We start from the raw sequence: 17,031 nt of genomic DNA, 5'->3' as shown, positions 1-17,031 counted from the left end.
ATGACTCAATTACTGTGGCAAAATTGCTTTTAAGGGAGATCATACCTAGATATGGTTTTCCAGTAACTATTGAAAGTGATCATGGCACACACTTTGAAAACAGACTGATTGAATTAATTTGTGAAGCATTTGGCATTAAACAAAAGCTACACTGTGCTCACAGAACAGAAGCATCAGGTGTCGTAGAACAAATCAATGGCACAATCAAAAACAGAATTTCGAAAATGTGTTTAGCTACAGGAATAAAGTGGACTGATGCACTTCCACTTGTTTTGATGTCTTTGAGGAGTACTCCAGATAAAAGAACAGGTCTTAGCCCTCATGACGTACTTATGGGAAGAGTAATGGGGCAGGCTTATGTTCCAGTTGGAAAGTTGTTAGCAATAAATGACAGTGCAATCTTAGACTATTGTAAGCAGCTCTCTGATGTAGTAACTTCTGTATTCCATCAGGTGGGAACAGATGTGATTTCAAAAGAAAAGGAGCAGGTTCACGATCTATTGCCAGGAGATTGGGTCAGGGGACGCCTGTATCCGGAGACTGCTGCTGCCGTGGCTCGAGGGCATTTCTGGACCCTTATTTTTCTTTAACAACTTGCGGAACCCGCTTCGCGGGTCCCGCTGCGCTCCAGGGTCAGCAGGGAGCAGGAGTGAGTTGCGTGGACTGGACCAGGGCTGCGAGCGCGCGGAGCAGGACTTCTAGGACCAGAAGCCTCTGCACACCGCGCCCGCCCACCAACACCTGGCCGCTCTCCCTGTCCACCACGCCCCGCCTGCAGCTCTTCTAAAGGGCGGAGTGGAGAGGTCTCCGTGGGACGCCTGTATCCGGAGACTGCTGCTGCCGTGGCTCGAGGGCATTTCTGGACCCTTATTTCTCTTTAACAACTTGCGGAACCCGCTTCGCGGGTCCCGCTGCGCTTCAGGGTCAGCAGGGAGCAGGAGTGAGTTGCGTGGACTGGACCAGGGCGGCGAGCGCGCGGAGCAGGACTTCTACGACCAGAAGCCTCTGCACACCGCGCCCGCCCACCAACACCTGGCCGCTCTCCCTGTCCACCACGCCCCACCTGCAGCTCTTCTAAAGGGCGGAGTGGAGAGGTCTCCGTGGGACGCCTGTATCCGGAGACTGCTGCTGCCGTGGCTCGAGGGCATTTCTGGACCCTTATTTCTCTTTAACAACTTGCGGAACCCGCTTCGCGGGTCCCGCTGCGCTCCAGGGTCAGCAGGGAGCAGGAGTGAGTTGCGTGGACTGGACCAGGGCTGCGAGCGCGCGGAGCAGGACTTCTAGGACCAGAAGCCTCTGCACACCGTGCCCGCCCACCAACACCTGGCCGCTCTCCCTGTCCACCACGCCCCGCCTGCAAATCAACGGACCATCTATATAAGGGATAGCCAGTACCCGCTAGCGGGAGCGCGCGGGAGGGCGCCGGGAGAAGCCCGGGACAAGGGCGGGACCGTTTGTGACCGTTCGTGACCCGGAGTGACCGGACCGGGCCATCCCTCTAACCTGTGTGAGTCTCTTTTTGTAAGGACAATGGCTGGTAGAGACAATAGGATCAAATCCTCCTTAACTGGTAGCCTGTCAACCGCCGGAGGTATGGAGAAATTCCTCATAAGGGCCAATAATATCATAGACAAGGAGATTGTCATCCTGGAAAAGCGTTTGTCAACTGAACTCATCTCTCTTAAACGCTCATCCATAGGACCCCTTGCTAACGCCAAAACGCCCAACAGAAATAGCGACCAGTCTGCTATTATGGAGGTAACGTCCCTGCCTAGAGAAGACCTTGGCACCTTGGCTACCCTGGCTACCACAACCGACACTGTGGCTGACATTAACTGTGTCCCTGTAAGCAATAATGTTTCCCTTTCATCCCACTTTGAAGTGAGCATTGCCGAAAATAAGAGCCAAGGGGAGAGAGAGGGTGCAGTTAGGAAGCGGAAAAGAGTGTATAACAAGAAAGATACTAAAACGGGAAGGTCTGTAAAATCAGCCAAAGTGCGGGGGGAGTTACCCCAGACCACTACTAACTCCCATGATGTCTCCCCTCCGGGTAGAGAAATATCCATGGAATGGGCTGTGGCTTTACTTAAATCAATTATATCCCCATTAGAGGCCAAACTGGATAGGTTATATTCCAGAATATCCAATGTAGAGAAAACTACTGCCTCCATTCTAGCCACCCTTAGTAACCCCCAGTGTCAATATATCCCTTCTACTATTCCAACTGCTTCGATCCCTGCACCTCCTAACCCGAACCCAAACCAACTAATTATCCCCCCACCGAATACTTGCTTACCAACTCCCTCTATGCCCAGTAATTCAACTGCCGAGAACGTGGCGAGTCATCAGCCAAGTCAATCTAACTCATCAGTCCATATGGTTGAGGGAAACCAGGGACCCCCGAATGAGGTACACAATACCCCTAGACCTAGACGGCCTGATCTTCCACCAGAGGCTAACCGGTTTACTGTCATCCTAGCTGGAGTACCACCACTAGAATCAGGGGAGACAGAAACCTTTAGCTCCCTGAAAAGCAAGGTAATCAAATGGCTTAACTGGAATAGACCCCTCCCGGCCCACTTACACAACGAAATTATTATGGTCAGGAGGGTTCCCTGGATAGGCAAGACCCCTAAAAACATCAATGGTGACTGTCTAATCGTTAGTTTCAGAGACCCCCGTACAGTATCCCACATATGTGCAGGCTTTAACAGATCCTTCGATTCAACCATCCAGACCCTTCCAGTTTCCTATTTTTTTCCACCAACTAACCTTCGCCACCACCCGAGAAGAGGGGACTGGACCGTTGTGGAACGGAGGGGCAGGCAACGAGCATACGATGCCAGACCATCTAGACAACCCCAATACGTGCCCCAATTCCATCCCTTTATGGATTACAACCCCTTTGGCTGCCTAGAAGGCTTAGAGGGAGTCGACTGACTACACTCCGCCTCTTCCTCCCTGGTGCCGTCCCATGCCCCAGCTAACACTGAAGCCCTACCTACGGTTAAATTACCAACCCAATGCTTGGAACCCCTTCCCACCCTTCCTACCCCAGCTACCCCCACCGAACTGGACCAGATTCCTCCCGATATGGCCCATATTACATCTCCCACCCCACTTACCCACACTAATACAGTACAGGATCTAAGGTCAAAGGGATATTCCATGGCGAGTTGGAACATTGCTGGGTGGCGGCAAAAAGCTTCAGCCTTAGGTTGGAGGGAGCACATTATGGACTTTGACATCCTATGTTTGCAAGAAACGTGGTCAGTGGAAGATATTTTCTATGATGGTTTTGTTTCATACAACTGTAATGCGGTAGAATCTGTAATGGGGAGGGCTAAAGGTGGATTACTGATTTTATTATCTGTACATCTCCCTATACATGTAAGGGAAAGTCATATAGTGGGGTCCCATTCGCAAATCCTGGAAATATTGGTCGGTAGGGACAGAAATTTACTATTGATTAACCACTACAATAATACCTTTGACCCTTCTAGTACTACTGTTGTAGATCAACTGGAATCTGTTATGGACACAATTCTCTGTAAATCGGCTATATCCTATGATATTGTTTGGGGGGGAGACTTTAACATCAAAACTTGCCCTCTCTCCTACTCAACTACATGTGGATACGATAGGGAAAATGGGGAGAATTTACTACACTTCCTACACTCTCCCTACGGTACTTCCCTTAACAACTTGATGCTAAAGTCTGATGTATCCATTCTCCAACATGCCCCTGATAATGAGGGTAACTTGGCCCCCACCTTCATGGGGAGAAATACTACCTCTATCATTGATTTTCTGCTTATCTCCAACCGGTTAGCCCTCCATTGTTCGGTCCCACAGATCTTAGACCTCGGTCTGAGTGACCACAATGCTCTTACTATGACCATATACTGTGAGCTCTCCAGGAATGTCCCTTTCGGTAGGGTTGTTGATGACATTATCCCATGTAGGCCAAATGGGATACGCATCAAGTGGTGTGGGGAAAAATCAGAGAATCTACACCGTAGTGTTGTGAAAGCTGGCCTAAATACGATACTTAGTTGCCTTGATACTGAAGCCCCACCTGAACAATCTGTAAATAACTTTGAGAAACTGGGTGCCATAATTAAGCAAACCCTTACCATCAAGAAGACCCAAACTAAACGTGATCCACAGGGTTGGTTTAACCAAGCATGCACAAGGGCACTAAAAGCCCTTAAACTTGCCCTCTCCACCACCCCCAGAGACAGGGAAGCAGTCACATCCCTGAGGGCTAATTACAAAAATGAGCTAAAACTCAGGAAACAAGAACTAAGAGAAATAGCCTGGGAAGATCTGAGCAAAGCTGCAGCTCTCCGGGACAGTAAGCTGTTTTGGAGTACCATCAATAGTCCATTCCTCCAAAAAGAGGAATTTCCAGTTCTTACCGCCCAAGTTAGTGAAGATGGCTGGGTGTTACACTTCACAGGGATCTTTGACCCAACTGGAGAACCTAATGATAATTCCTATATTAATTATATTACCCCAGTTGAAACCCCGAGAATCACGATCCACGAGGTGGATATGGCAATAATGAATAGTAAAGGGGGAAAGGCTCCGGGTCCAGATGGGGTACCAATCGACCTATATAAATTCGATCCAGCCCTTTGGAGTCCATTATTGACCATAGCATTTAACGCCGCTATGGATAACAGGGCCCCCTCTACCTGGGGTGAATCCATCATTATCCCAATCTATAAGAAGGGGGATAGAGGAGAGGCTAAGAACTACCGCCCTATCTCCCTTCTGGATTCCTCACTTAAAATCTTGAGCAGGGTCCTGTTAGCACGTCTGGAAGATTGGGCCATAGACAATCATATCCTTGCCCCATCCCAATATGGCTTTAGAAAGGGCCTTGGTACGATTGAACAATGTATCAACTTGAACCTTTTAATAGGGAAATATACCAAGGCCAAACTGGGATCTCTATTTCTGTGTTTCGCGGATCTTTCTAGCGCATTTGATCTGGTTGACCATGCTTTGTTATGGTCAACTTTATTGGGTATGGGAGCCCCCCCTGACATTATTCATTTTTTAGCCAAACTTTATTCTAATTTATCTGCCCAAATTCGCTATGGTCCAGCGGGGGAGTGCACACGAAAGATTAGAGTAAGATCTGGTATCCGACAGGGATGTGTATTGGCCCCGTTGCTTTTCTCGCTCTTCATTAATTCGGTTGAGCAAGAATTAAAGCAAATCCATGCTGATGCCCCCCAAGTAGGAGGCACTCCCATACCGGTATTACTCTATGCCGACGATACTGTCCTACTTTCCAGGACTCCTATAGGCCTCCAAAAATTGATGGACGGGTTTTACGATTTTATACAGAGAAGGAAACTTAAAATCAATAATTCTAAAACCTTTGTTATGGTGTGTGGTAAAAAGCTGAAACTATTTAAACCCTTTTGTTTTAAGGAAAACCATATTGAGACTGTTACCAATTTTTGTTATTTGGGTGTTACTTTTAACAACAAAGGCTCGTGGGCCCCAGAGGAGATAAATGTCAAAGCCAGAATGGGGAAAGAATCCCTAGGCGTCTTCCGCTTTGCCTCTAAAGTAGGAAGCCGCCGTATTGTTGATATGCTGACCATATACAAGCACAGATGTACTTCGATAGCTTTGTATGGGTCGGGGGTGTGGGGGCACTGCAACGTAAGGGCCCTGCAAATTGTGGAAAACAAGTTCCTCAAACGGCTGCTCTGTCTTCCTTCCTCGGCATCCACTGTTTTAACCCATTCGGAACTAGACCTGGATTACCTGTCTGATTTAACCGGATTAAGGCCATTGCTGGTATGGAAATCCATTTTTACCAAGACGGAAACTGCCTTTACCAAAGACATTATTAAGGACTGCTTACTCTTGGATAAGGTTTTAAGTATCCCATGGTTAAAATATGTGATCTCAACTGTTAAGGATCTGTTTGATATGGATATATGTAATGACCCCACCTGTTTGAATTCTCTGAGCAAACTGGAACTAAAAAATGATTATCTGGGGGGGCGTGGCTTGGCGGGCGAAGATGGCGGTCGCAGCCTTGTAGAGCTCCCGCCGGCCCGGACTGAATCCGATCATTTATCCTGACCCCCGAGCCCACTGTTGGTGCCCAGTGCCTGTACTCGATCCGGTGAAGTCTCCAGTCTGCATTGGTGTATAGATCCTGTGATTCCTCCCTTCCTGTGATCGAGGGGAGTCGGCGGCAGAGTGCGGCCTGGTGGCCGGCCGGAACCGGGGTCCTCGAGTTTCGCGACGCCTGGTGGCAGCTGTGACTTGGCGGGTGCGGGTGGCATCCGCTACGCCGTCCTGGGCTTATCTCTCCGCCAGCGATCGCCTGGAGTTTGAGGCGGAACCAGCGACTCCTACCCATCGGTTCTTCCCCTGCACGACCGGCGAGTGGTGGCGGCGTGGCCGGGCCCTGCGACAGTCTGGTGGCGGGGGCGACCGGGGCTGGACTGGTGGTCGGCTGGCCCCCCTGATCCGCCTCCCCTGGCTAGGCCCGCTGGATACGGCGACCCATGGACCGCGGACCCGCTGATTCCTCCTGACATATCCTGAACGGCTGCCCGTGAGGACGAGTGTGGGTGCGGCCTGTCCTGCTGGGGTGACGCCGGGACCTCGATTTTCGCGACATCCGATCGCAGCGTCCCTCCCCGGGGCCTCATCTGGGCAGCCCCGTTCCAGTTTTTGCGACAGTGCCCGAGAGTGGTGTGGGCCCTGCCCGGCGCTTGCCATGACCAGGGACAGAGGAGGTGGCCCGCCCAAGCATGGACCCATAGATAAATTCACAGGGCCGAGTGGTGGCGCTGGGGCGACCGGTGGCAGCGGCGGCCCCGGGCCAGACGACGCAGCTATCCTAGCGGCCATAACCCAGTCTCGGGACATGCTCGATGCCAAGATAGGCGCGGTCGGGGCGGATGTCACGCTCCTACGCCAGGACCTTCGCAATGCAGTGGAGCGGATTGCTGGGGTCGAAACCCGTGTCACGGAGACTGAGGCGGACATTAGTGGCCTAAAGAAGCGCCTTGCGGAGGTGGAAAGCGTCCAGAAGACACTGGCGGCCCGAGTGGAGGATGCAGAAGGGCGCGCGCGGCGCAACAACCTCCGCTTCATTGGTTTTCCGGAGCGGTGCGAGAAGGACAGCATGGAGAGGTTCCTGACCGGGTGGCTGGAGAGCTGGCTCCCTGAAGGGGCGTTATCTAGGTGTTTCGTGATCGAGAGGGCCCACAGGGCCCTGACCCAGCGGCCGCCGGAGGGTGAGCGCCCGCGGCCGGTTATAGCCCGCCTGCTGAACTATCATGACCGGGATGTTATCCTGCGGGAGGCGAGGAACAAGGGCTCCCTCGCCTTTGAGAATCATACCATTATGATTTTCCCGGACTACACAAAAATGGTGCAACAACAGCGGCACTCCTTCATGGACGCTAAGGCCAAGCTCCGGGGCCTCAAGCTCCAGTATTCGCTCCTGTATCCAGCTCGCTTGCGGGTCGTATACCAGTCTCGTACCCACTTCTTTGACTCGCCAGAGGAGGTGTTTCGCTGGACGGATGAGGCAGTGCGACTACGTCCCCACGCCCAACCGGGACTGGACCCGGGCAGGTCTCCAGGTTCGTCGCCGGAGCGGACACAACGGCAGCCCAAGAAGGGCCGACATCGGAGGTCTCGCTCCAAGAAAAGATCGGCTTCCGCCTGTGCGTCGCAATCGGGTGGCACCAGGGACTCTGAACACTCCGATGCGGGCAGCTGAACACTGTTGGGCCTCCATACATTCTGTCGGCGGCATATGGACTTGCTCTGCCTTGGCTGGTGAGACTGTTTTACTTTGTCCTTGATGTACCAGCCGGCTCCCATGTGGAGACTTCAGCTATAGACATGGGGACACTGTGTGGCTCGGAGGGTACCTTATACGGGCCTCAGACCCTCACGGATGTGAGTGTTGTTGGGGGGGTGGTGTGTGTGCGTCTTGGTGGGGTTTTGGGGATCCATTGGTATGGCGGGCCCTGAGTCCTCTGTTTTGGGCTCGGGTCTCTCCATGCCGCGACAGGTACTTCACTGTTTTCTGAGGTATTGGGGTGGGGGGAGTGGGGTATGGGGGGGTGTTTTGGTGTTGCACTTGTTGTTGGGGGGGCTCTGGGCTGGAACGGGGGAGTTGTGTTTGCGGGCTGGGGGGGTGGGTCCACACGTGTCGGGGGCTGTGCTTTTTGTCGTTTTGCGGGTAGCACCTGGGTGGGAGGGTGGGCCAGATCTTGAACTGTGTGTCGATAATGGCTAGTGCTGCGAGTGTGACTCCTTCGAAGACCCTGCGGGTGGTAACGTGGAATGTGCGGGGTGTCCTGGATAAGATTAAGCGGGGGGCTGTGCTGCGGTGGGGGAAAAGGGAGATGGTGGATGTTCTTTTGCTTCAGGAAACGCACATGCTGGGATCCAAAGCCCTTAGCCTCCAGAGGTTCGGCTACCACCAGGTCTATCATGCTGGCTTTACGAGGGGCTCGAGGGGGGTGGCCATACTGATTCATCGTAGGGTGGCCTATGTCCACGAGAAGCAATGGATTGACCCCCAGGGCAGATTTGTTTTTGTTAAAGGCCTACTGGGTTCCGAGCCGGTGGTTTTTGGTAGTGTCTATGCCCCTCCCCCCCTGCAATGGGCACTGTCTGAACGGCTGTTTGCGTTGTGGGACGAAATCCCCGAGGTCCTGACTGTGGTGGGGGGTGATTGGAATGAAGTCATGGATGTGGGCTTGGACCGCCAGCGGCGAGCGTGTGTGGTACCTAACCCCCCCCCCCGCGGCTGCCCCCACCCGGTTGAGTGCAACGGCGCGCAGTATGGGCTGGGTCGATGTGTGGCGGCATTTTCATCCCGCAGTACAGGCCTTCACGTATGTATCGGCGGTGCATGGGTAATTCTCGAGGCTTGATTACTTGTTTGTACCCGGGGCCTGCCTGAGCCGTGTTAGGGACGCCTCGATACTCCCCAGGGGCCTTTCGGATCATTCCCCTGTCCTGGCCACTCTGACCCTCCCCGTTAAACGGCAACCTTTTCGCTGGCGTATGTCCGCCTGGCAGTTGCAGCGGCCGGACTATGTGGCGCACCTACGGGAGGCGATCGACCACTTTTGGCGCGAGAACTTGGTGGGGGGAGCCAACGCTGTTGTAGTGTGGGAGGCGCTGAAGCCCACGATTCGGGGCATTGACATAACTTGGTGTGCGGCCGCTCGGCGGAAGCACCGGGAGGCCATTGTGGCTGCCGCGGCCCACGTGGAGGAGTTGTAGCAGCGTGGTCGACTTGGAGGTGAGGAGGGCGTGGTGCGCCAGCTCCTGCAGGCCCAGCAGACTTACTCCTCGGTCCTACATGAGGAGGCCCGGCAGGCGTGGCTCGCCACGCGCAGTAGGGTATATCAGTGGGGCGATAAGTCCTGCACCATGTTGCATAGACTTTGCCAGGCGACCTTCCAGCCCCTGGAGCTACCCGGTCTTACGGCGGGGGATGGCTCAGTCATAACCGACCAGGACCAATTGGCGGCCAGCTTTGCCCGCTACTACGAGGCACAATATGCCCCTCGTGATCCGCTGAGGGAGAGCGGGATTGCCCCGTACTTGGATGCTTTACTCCCGCAGGCAGTCCCGGAGGAGACTAGAACGGCCCTAGAGGTCCCACTTACGTCCGAGGAGCTAGGGGAGGCCCTTGGCCAGCTGAACACTGGGAAGGCGCCCGGCACTAGTGGCTACCCTGCCGAATTTTATAAAAAATTCCACGTCCAGCTGGGACCCCACTTTCGCAATGCGCTAGAGGCAGCGCGGTCTAGGGGCGAGCTGCCACCTGACTGGCGCCATGCTGAGATTGTGGTCTTTTTGAAGCCTGGTAGGGCGCCTGACCGCCATGATTCATACAGGCCTATCTCCCTCCTCAACATCGAGGCCAAGATCTTGGCGAAAGCCCTGGCGAACCGCCTTCTGCCCCTTATAGCCGACCTGGTCCACCCCGACCAGGCCGGGTTCATGCCGCACAGAGCCACCCGACACAATATCCGGCGGGCGCAGGCAGCGATCGACGCCATGAGTGCTAGGGATGAACAGGCCGCACTTCTCCTTGCGGACATGGACCGGGCCTTTGATTCGGTGAGCTGGGCGTATCTCTTCACCTTATTGGCCCGCCTAAACCTCGGGCCGGTCTTTCTGTCCTATATCCGCCTCCTGTATACCAATGTCACGGCGTCGGTCCGGGTGGCAGGCGCGGTCTCAGGACGCTTCCCAATCGGCCGCGGTACGCGCCAGGGTTGCCCGTTGTCCCCATACCTATTTGCCCTGGCCATGGAGCCCCTCGCGGCGCGGGTGCGGCTAGATGCCCAGCTGCGTGGCTTTGTCTGGAACGATACTCTTACGGATAGAATTGCACTCTACGCGGACGATGTCCTCCTGTTCCTTACGGATCTGCGGCGCTCTGGCCCTCGAATCCTGGAGATCATGCGGGGGTTTGGCGAAGTCTCCGGGCTTACCCTTAACCTATCTAAGTCGACCCTGTGGGTTCTGCATGGCGGAGTGGTGGCCGACGATTGGGCTGCTGATCTACGAGTGGCGACGGACGGCCTGAAATACTTGGGTGTTTTCCTCTCGACTTCGCGGGCCGTGGCCTGGACGCGTAGTGTCCTACCGGTGTGGGAACGGGTCCAGACGGATGTTAAAACGTGGTCCAGGATGCCGCTTACGATCTTTGGGAGGTCGGCCATCTTTAAGATGGTGGCGCTGCCGAGACTGCTGTACCAACTCCAACATTTCCCGCACCCTATCGGCATGGAGTGGTTTCGCCAGGTGAACTCTGTGCTGGGCCGCTTCCTGTGGGAGGGCGGAGCAGCCAGGGTGGCCCTCAAGACATGTTTTCTATCCACCTACTGTGGTGGCTTGGCCACGTCTGATCTCCTCTCCTACTACCAAGCATCGCATCTGCTTGTTCTTAACGATTGGTGGTATGGGGATAGGAGTGATCCGGCGTATGCCCTGGAAAGGCATCTTATGGGTGATCATACGCTCCACACCGTTCTATACTCGGCGCGTATACGCCGTGGGTTGCCATCGGTGACAAGGGTGGTCTTTGCAGTGTGGCGGCAGTCCTTGCGCCGCATGGGATGGTGGGGCAAGTTGACGGCGGAAACGCCGCTGTGGCACAACGGTCTGCTTCCAGAGCTGGCGACTCTGGCTGGGTTCGAGGGTTGGGAGACTATTGGGATTACTCAACTGGGTCACGTCGCGTCCGGCGCAACCCTCAAGTCCTTTGCAGACCTCCGAGTGGAATTCCAAATGCCTCAGTCCCAGTTTTTCCGTTACCTACAGCTGCGACATGCCCTCGCCCCAAGCATTGCCGGCCTTGACTCCCTTCCGGAGTTTAGCCCAATTGAGGCGAAAGTCTTTATGGGCGACCTGGGAGACAAGAAGGTTTCCAGGATCTACCAGACTCTGGTTATTCACTGCTCGTCTACTCTCAGCTCCCTCCGGGAAGCCTGGGAAGTGGACGTGGGCACCCTGGACGAGGACGACTGGAGAGAGGCCCTGGAGTCTCCCCGTGGCACCGCTATCGCGGTTCGGCTCCGTCTCATACAATTCAAGTATCTACATCGTGCCTACTACACACGTGAACGACTGTGGAGGGCTGGTTTGATTGAGTCATCGGAGTGCCTGCGATGTGGGGAAGTGCCTGGCACCTTGTTGCACACAGTATGGTCATGTGGTCGCCTGGCTGGCTTCTGGAGGGGTGTATGGAATTGCCTGGCTGAGGTCCTGGGCTGGGATCTTCCCCGTACCCACCGGCTGGGCCTGCTGCACGTCATGGACGGGGTTGGGGGCAACATCTATAAACGTCACCTGTTGCTTCTGGGCCTGGTGGTGGCTAAGCGCGACTTGGCTCGGGCCTGGAAATCTGTGAGGGCCCCCCCCCTGTCGGCATGGAAGGCGGGACTGGACTATTTTATGGGTCTTGAGAAACCAATTTTTGAGGCGCGGGGCTGCCCGCGCAAGCACTTCAAGATCTGGAAGCGGTGGGCTGACTATCGTGGCCTATCCTTGGAACCCCCGGCGGAACCGGAGGAGGACATTTGATCGCAGCGCTGTCTCTGGCCCTAAAGGCACATCCCAGGTTGCTTCATGCCTGCTTCTCTTATATGAACCATCTCTGTGTTGCCTCTGTACATGTGTGGAAAGGGGGGGGGGGATAGTGGGTACGGGTGGGGGTGTAGTTGGGGTTGGGATGGGTAGTTGGGATTTTAAAGCTGAGCTTCATTGATACTTGCTTAGTATTTCTTGTGTATGTGATCCATACATTGATCTTGATGTGGTGACCTTGGTGTGGGAAGGTGCCTCATGCTTGTCATTCTTTTGCTCAATAAACTTGGTTGTGAAAAAAAAAAATGATTATCTGAGGGCGAAATCTGATGTACGTAGTAATGCTACCAGAGAATATTCCACACATACTTTTCATTATTCACTGAAAGATGATAGTCGTGGTATACCCATGTACCTTAATGTTATCCACAGACAGTCTCATCAGTTTGTTCTCTCAAGACTGAGATTAGGTATAGCACATAACCTGGTTGCCTTCCCCACAATGAAATCTCATCCAGCTATGCCTTGTCCATGTGACGGTTTTACTAAACAAAGCACACCGCACTTTTTACTACTCTGTCCTTTGTATAAAGCGCAGCGTATTTGTTATCTTAAGCCTATGTTCCTTAAATACTCCATGTATACTACAGGTAACGCTATGAGGCTTTTATTCTCACTCTCAAGTCCAGATATATGTTTTTTTACTGCTACTTTCATTTTGAAATCCATTAGAGGGATCACTGAAATAATATCGAGGGTCAAAATATCGACTTGCCAAAATATCGTGGACAAAATATCGACAGTCAAAATATCGAGTTTGTATCTACAAACAGGTAAGTACAAAAATATCGAGTACAAAATATCGTTAACAATAATATAGATGTAAAAAATATCGACTTTATTAAAAACAGTGTTAAATTAAATTAATATTAAATTTTAATTACTAAAATATACTTAAAAATACTTAAATTAAATTATAATAATTAAATAATGAATGAAAAAAATAAAAATAATTTTTTACAATCTTATTTGTTGACCCTGAACCCTAAAATATACCCCTTTACTCAAAAACCCAAAACTGACCCTGAACCCTAAAATACCCCTTTACCCAAAAACTAAAAACTGACCCTGAACCCTAAAAATGCCCCTTTACCCAAAAACTGAAAACTGACCCTGAACCTTAAAAATGCCCCTTTATCCAAAAACTGAAAACTGACCCTGAACCATAAAATACCCCTTTAGCCAAAAACTAAAAACTGACCCTGAACCCTAAAAATGCCCCTTTACCCAAAAACTGAAAACTGACCCTGAACCCTAAAAATGCCCCTTTACCCAAAAACTAAAAACTGACCCTGAACCCTAAAAATGCCCCTTTACCCAAAAACTGAAAACTGACCCTGAACCCTAAAAATGCCCCTTTACCCAAAAACTAAAAACTGACCCTGAACCCTAAAAATGCCCCTTTACCCAAAAACTGAAAACTGACCCTGAACCCTAAAAATGCCCCTTTACCCAAAATGTATCAATATTATTTAATTACCAAATAATTATTAATTAACAATAACAATAAAGTAAATATATTAGCACATTAGCTGTAGTTATTTTAATAATTAATATTATTTTTCCCCAATTAATTACTTAACAATAACACAAAATTATATATATTAAAATGTACTCTAATTAATGTAATTAACTAATTACAATTAATTAATTACCAATTAATTACTAATACAAAATATGTACAAAATGATATTAATTAATTAACTAATTATTATTATTTAATTATCAATTAATTATTAATTATAAATATTTACAAACATATATTAATTAATTAATTATTATTCAATTACTTCCCACCCTATTCCCCTATAAACCCACAACCCGCTACAGAATTACATTACGCAATTATTAAAAATACAAAATTCATTTAATAAAATATTTTATAACATTAATACACACTTTTAACACATATTATTACATAAAAATACACTATAAAATATTATATATTATTAAAAATTCGATATTTTTGCTATCTATATTTTATACAGTCGATATTACTTCACTTACCTGAAAAACGATATTTTTGTAGTCGATATTATGTCCAGTCGATATTTTGTCCAGTCTATATTTAAAACTCGATATTATGTCCAGTCGATGTTTTGGAGTCGATATTTTGTCTGTGCACCCCATTAGAGCAAGACTTAGGGGGTCATTAGGATGGCGGGCGGAAACAGTCCGCCCGCCACCCTAACGGAGATCGGGACCGCCCGCCTAAAGGGCGGGGGTCCCGACATTGGCATTAGGATGCGCCCGCCACTGTGGCGGGCGCATTCCTCAAAGTAACATTGTGGCGGGCGGTGCTCACTGCACCGCCCGCCACAATGTCAAAAACAAATGCACGCATTTGCATACTCGAAGCGGCAGGCACCGCGCGGTGCCTGCCGCTGCGATTATGCAAATGCAGGGGGGTACCACACGTACCCCCCCCGTGTGCCACCCCCCTTTGCCCGTCACTCTGGGGGCCCACAGGGGCCCCCCAGAGTGAACACCGCATGCCTTTCCGTGGCGGCATTGCCGCCACGGAAAGGCATTGGGAAATGCCTATTCTAATATGGCGGGCGGTGTCTGATGGACACCGCCACCATGTTATCCCTTTTCCGCCCCGGCCGCCATGCGACCGGGGCGGAAAACAGGCGGGCGGTCTTTCCGACCGCTGCGGTCCCCTCCGCCATCGTAATATGGCGGGGGGGAATGCAGGGAAGGATGGCGGGCGGATTGCCTCCGCCAGGGTGGCGGTGGCCACCGCTACCCTGGCGGAGGCAATCCGCCCGCCATCCTAATGGGGCCCTTAGTATGGTTTTCCCGTAAATTTATGTGCAGCAACTTCCACACCATACATTATATGCCAAAATTCCCCCTGTCCATCATTTTGTTTGTTATGTATATGTAATGTTTTAACTGTATACTTTTATGATGTTTTTTAAACATTCGAATAAAGTTATAAACTGAACTGGGTCAGAGCAAAGGTTCATCAGAGGAGGAATTGTTTGGTACCCAGGTGGCAGAAAGCAAGGCAAGTGATTTTAGTCACAACAAATGCGTGAAGTGCAGGGGTCTCAAAAGGTGGGTGCATGCAAGTCATATCCTTCGTGTACCTGCACCTGATAACCCTGATGAAGATAGTGATGAGACTACAGCAGATTCAGAAGAGGAACTTGAAAATCCAGATCCTGAGGATCGACAGAGATGTCGACATCTGGAAAATTCAGAACTAAATTAAGCATCAAATGAAAAAGATCTAGACATCGTTGTTGTTGATTCAGAGAATGATGAAGATGTTTTAAAAAAGAAAACTGAAAAAGAAACTGTGTCAGAAGAGATTCAAAATCGGGAGAGTATCGAAAAGCAGATTGGAAGCTCTGAAAGCAGGAACAGGAAATCTGGAACTGGGAAGTTGGAAGTAATTCCGGAGGAAGAGGATGAATTACCAAGTACCAGCTACAGAGCTGTTGTTCCTAACGGAGTGAAGCTGCCGAGTCAAGAAGTTCCTAGATATAGTATTGAAATCTCTGAAACTGACTCGGATGACAGTGATGAAGAATCTGAGATAAGAAGATTCAGAAAAAGGGCTTGGAAAGCTGAATGTAATGAAATTGAGCCAAGAAGAAACTTTTGAGAAAAGGTGATCTTTGGATGAAAGAAGACTTGACAAGTCAACGAAATTTCAAGTCAAAAAAGTGAATCAGACAAAAAAGAACAAATTGGAAAGAAGATTGAAGTAATTAATAGAAAAAGTAAAAGACCATTGAAGCCTAATCAGAAATACAAGTCTCCAGAGTGGGCCTATATAATTATTCCACCAGTAGTTGAGGTTAGTAGTAGCAGTCAGGAAGATTTAGAAGAAAATAGTGACAATAATTAGGGTTTAGTTTTCTTTAAGTTGAGGTTTGTTTTTGGCATAAGGCTGAAGAAATTGTGTTAGGTGACACAAGGTCGAAGAAATTGTGTTAGCTGAATACTTTTTATGGACGCAAGGTCGAAGAAAAGCTTTTAGAGGGTTACTAAAAAAATAATATAACAAAAAAAATTAAAAGGGGAGGGTGTGTTACATACAAATTTCAAGTTAGTAAAATTTCAAGTTTTAAATTTTTGTTTTTAATTTGAGCTGAGTAGAGCTGAGGAAAATGCCTAATACTGATAATTCTAGGTGTGCAATTCTTTGAAGATGTTGTAAAATGACTTCTATTTGTGTGATTTTAATTATTCTAGTTTGGTTAATTTTAGCAGTCATCTTTCCTTTTGGCATTAATAGGGAAGATTATAAGGTAATTATGACAAGCAAAGTTGAATCTAAACAAGCTGTTCATGATATTGCAGGTAAAACTAATAGAGTAATTGAACATAAACCGGAGATCCATCAGGACAGATCTGTTGGAGATTTTTCTACTAATTTTATTTCCAGACTCCTATCAGAGTATGTTAGCGTCATGGATGTTAAGGATTGTTATGTGTGTGTTAAACTTCCTACTTCAGTTTCTGAAGGGGTCAAGTATAATATGCTTCCCCCTTACTTATGGAATAACATGCAGTGTTATATCAAGCTTGTTCTATCAAACAGGTCGATTGGAAAATTATTATTCAGATTTTGATGAGATTTTTGCTAACTTAAAAATTGTGCATAGTCTTAACAAAGGTAGGCCTGCTAAGCAGATGAGGGATTTCTTCCTGGTAACAAATGAACTCACCTACGAGTATGCTTACAAAAATAATTTAACTTGCAAAATGAGGGATGAAGAAAGATCTTTCCTTGATCAGGTTGAGGAGAGGAGAGCGATTTATAAAAGGAATGAAATGCTGAAACAAACTAAATCCAAGTTTTGGCAAATCGAGGACGAGAAACTTAATGGTGAAAAT

The sequence above is a fragment of the Lissotriton vulgaris genome, chromosome 5 (genome assembly GCF_964263255.1).
Source record: "Lissotriton vulgaris chromosome 5, aLisVul1.2, whole genome shotgun sequence".
NCBI lineage: Eukaryota > Metazoa > Chordata > Amphibia > Caudata > Salamandridae > Lissotriton > Lissotriton vulgaris.
This window is presented reverse-complemented; position numbering follows the sequence as displayed.